This window comes from Carlito syrichta, unplaced genomic scaffold, assembly GCF_000164805.1.
Source record: "Carlito syrichta isolate Samal-C Ts95f unplaced genomic scaffold, Tarsius_syrichta-2.0.1 Scaffold84696, whole genome shotgun sequence".
NCBI classification, from domain to species: domain Eukaryota; kingdom Metazoa; phylum Chordata; class Mammalia; order Primates; family Tarsiidae; genus Carlito; species Carlito syrichta.
The window spans coordinates 2445-6405 of record NW_007028792.1 but is presented as its reverse complement, the minus strand read 5'-3'; the positions used below and the strand labels follow the sequence as shown (position 1 = coordinate 6405).

The 3961-nt window shown below is 58.0% G+C and overlaps 1 protein-coding gene across 1 annotated transcript in view; it reads right to left on the bottom strand.

Moving 5' to 3' along the window:
• The window catches only part of HDGFL2 (HDGF like 2), a 14812-nt gene that overhangs the window by 8748 nt on the left and 2103 nt on the right, over window positions 1-3961 (bottom strand). The window lies entirely within an intron of this gene.

Sequence of the window (3961 nt, the reverse complement as noted above, 5' to 3'; positions counted from 1 at the left end):
GGGGGGGGGGGACAGGAGGTCCAGGAAGAAGGGAGGGAGGGACATTTTTGCAGTGGTCGTCCAAGCACGCCAAGGGGCTGGCCACATTCCGGAGCAGGAACGGCAAGGATGAAGGTTCCCCCAGGAACCGGAAGAGGCTGGTAAGTGGCTGGAGCACAGAGAGAGGCAGAGGACAGGACGGGAGGGAGGCCAGGGAGGGAGGATGCGGAGCGAGGCCAGGGCTGGGTCACCGAGGGAGGCACTGGCGTCCAAAGTCGGTCAGGCCGACCGCACGATGAAGGCCTAGCCACAGGGCCCACCCAGTCCTTTGCTGACCTCGTTCTGGAAGCTTCGTGTTTGCGGAAGCTGCGCTGGGCCATCCGCCCCACCCCACACACGTCCTGGAGCACCGACTGTGTGCCAGCCCGGTGCCGGGGCTGCAGAAGAGCAGGACACGGTCCCCGCCCTCGGGGAGCCCGCCGTCTCACGGGGACACGGGAAACGCAGCCACAGCACAGCACAAAGGGCGTACGCTGCCATGAGCACACAGGCGCCGAGCCCCTCCCCGCCAGACCCGACCGAGCGATTTCGTGTCACTTCTCCTCTAAGTAACTGCTATTTCCTAAGAAAAGGGAGACAGACTGAGATTCCTAAAAGCCACATTCTCTGGAAACAACCTGAGCGCCCATTAACTGATGAACAAACACAGAGTGGTCCATCCACACGGTGGAATATGACTCAGCCACGAACAAGAAGGCGGCTGCGACACAGGCCACAGCATGAAGGACCTTGAGGACGTCAGGCTCCGTGAGACACACACTGTGTAACTCCATTTCTCTGAAACATCCAGAGCAGGCCAGTCCACAGAGACAGGATGCGGATTCGTGGGTGCCAGAGAGAATCGGAGGTGATCGCAGGCGGGTACGGTGCTTCTCAAAGGGGGGGGTTGACAGGAACATTCTAGAATTAGACAGTTGTGAGGGCTGCCCTACACTGCTAACACCCTGAAAGCCACTGCAGGGTATCCTTTAAAACAGTGAGCTTTATGCTACATAAACTTTACTTCAATTTAAAAAAAATTAAGCATAAAGGTCAGGCATGGTGGCTCACGCTTATAACCGCAGCACTCTGGAAGGCCAAGGCGAGAGGACTGCTTGAGACCAGGTGTTCAAGACCAGTCTGGCCAATTTGGCAAGACCTCATCTCCACAAAATATCAAAAAATGAGCTGGGCATAGTAGTGCATACCTGTAGTCCTAGCTACTCGGAGACTGAGGCGGAAGGATTGCCTGAGCCCAGGAGGTCGAGGCTGCGGTGAGCCATGATCGTGCCACTACACTCCAGCCTGGGCGACAGCTCAATCCATCCATCAATCAAATGACGACTAAAGCCCCATTCTCTCGGCATGATGCCCGTCAGGCGAGGTGGGCAGGAGCCAAGAAGGCGCGGGCTGAGAGAAGCCAGTAGTGAAGAATGGATGTGGGAGCAGGTGAGGGGAGTTTAAGGAGCCCCAGAACCGTGAGGCTGGTCAGGAGGGACAGGGCTGGCTGGACAGGTGCTGGGGGAGAGGCAGGCACACCAGCATAGGCACGGAATGCAGGCACGGGGCAAGGAGCCTGGCAGGCATCGGGGCTGGGTAGGTGAAGGGGCCTCGGCCTCCTGCAGGTCCCTGGCAAGCCCCCAGGCTTACCCGACCCTCCCCTGCCAGGACAGGTTTGGAGCCCTCACCAGTCTCCAGCATGCAGACACAGCTAACCATCCCCACCTGGACCAGAAAAACGGAGCCAGGTGTTTGCAGGACCTCTGTGCAGCGTCGACTGTGTTTTGTCTCCCTCAGGCATGTGGCCCTATCTGTGTAAATTTTCGACAAGATTCAAAAGGATGATACTGAGCAGGTCAAGCCCCAAACTGAAAATACAAGAGGAGTGCTGAGGCTCGGTGGACTTGCCTCCAGGGCCTTGCCAGGGCTCCCGGCTGCAACTTCTCTCTGGGAAAGCCTAGTAAGAAGAGAAGGGAAATGTCACCCCCCAAGTTCACGGTGTGAGGGGCCAGCTCAGAGAGTAAGGGATCAAATAGCGGGGCTGAGGCTCTTGCAGGAAGAGCAGGTGAGGACCACGATCCCAAGGGTGGACATGGGTGACACAGAGCTTGCCATGTCTCCCTCTATGGGATCGGTAGGAATTATCTTGATTTTGCAGATACATTAAAAAGCCCTGGGGCAACCCCTCTGGGTTCCCAGCCACTGTGGGAGCTTCTCTGTCCTCTCAATAAATCCTGCTTTCTCACTTAAAAAAAAAAAAAGCCCTCCTTAGCCAGGCATGGTGGCTCACACCCGTAGTGCCGGCAACTCAGACTGGAGCATCACTTGAGTCTAGGAGCATAAGCCCAGCCTGAGCAACAGTGAGCCGGCATATCAAAATAAAAAAAATTAGCCGGGCATGGTGGCACGTACCTGTAGTCCCAGCTATGCGGGAGGCTGAGGTGGGAGGATCGCCTGAACCCAGGAGGTCGAGGCTGCGGTGAGCCGTGATCATGCTACTGCACTCCAGCCAGGACAACAGAGTGAGATCCAGACTCAAAAAAAAAAATCCCTCCTGCTCTTGACCAGCCATGACCTTATTTTGTTTCCATTGACCGGGAAGAATGTGCATGTTCCACAGCTGGGGAAACTGAGTCTGGGAAGGAGAGTGACGTGCCACACACTGTGCTTGTGGACCAAGCCAGGACCTCGGATCCAGAAAAGGTTCTGGGAAATCTGATCCACACCGAGGGGTCTGGAGGTCGTGAATGCGGGCAGTACAGAGAAGCCCCCAGAAAGAACAGCCAAAGCCAGCCCACTCCACCAGCCTGAGAGTCGGGAGCTGAGAGGACGCACAGCTCCCCCTCCGGCCTGGCGACCTGGAGGGTGACCAATCGAAAGAGGAAGGTCGACCCAGCTGGGCGTTCCCAACTGCCCCCATACCAGCTGAGCACCCACTGGGCGGCGCTGGGCTGGGTGCCAATGTGCGCCTGGTTCTGGGGCCCTCCCAGGAGCCTGTGTGAAGCTAGTGGACCATGACCGACTACGCTCAGAGAGAGGATGTCAGTTCCCAAGACACAGCGAACCAGGGGTGAAAGCAGGTCCCGGGCCCATGCGGCAGGATCCACACCCTCCCCCACCGGAGAGGTTCCTCCTAGGCCCCCTCCCCAGGTCCTGTCCCAGCGGGAAAGAAAAGCCAGCCTGGGAGCTAGGGGCCTGGGAGCCGGGTCCTGGCTTCTGGTCCCAGTCCACCCTCCTGCTCACTGGCTAGAGGACCCTGAACGAGCTCCACTCCCTCTTCATCTACCAAGGAACAGAGATGCACAAGTGGGACCCTTCGAGGCAGACGGTTCTCAGCCACGGTGACTCTGCCCCAGGAAGCACTTAGCGATGTCTGGAGACATCTGGCGATCGAGGCTGGAGGGGGTGTGTTCCTGGTCTCCTCAGGGGAGGCAGGGAGGCTCCACAGCGCCCTGTGATTTCCACAGACTGACCCAGCCCCAGAGTTGCCACTCTGGTGTTCTGAGGTACTGGTGCTCGGGCCCAGATGCCAGCTGGGTCCCTCCGGGCACCGAGCAACGCTGACTGTCATCTGCACACCTGTCCACCTGCTCAGGCCACCCTCATGGTCGCCGTGAGGACGGGAAGTCAAGGAGCTGGCACCAGGCCAAGACACACTTGTCGCCCACTGGCCTGGGGAGGGCATGGGAAGCACAGAGTCCTGTCCATGCCTGGCAGGGATACCAGTCAAGGCTGCGCAAAGAATGAATCTGTTCTCTGTATCTGGTGTGGACTGAGTGTCAAGATAAGACGTTGGGTAAATAAAGAGAAGTTCAGAATCACACGTTAAAAAAAGAAAGCTGCCGGGCTCAGCGTGTAATCCCGTGCCTTTGGGAGGCTGAGGTGAGTGAATTGCCTGAGCCCGCGGGTTCGAGACCCGCCTGGGCAGCGAGACCTCATCTCT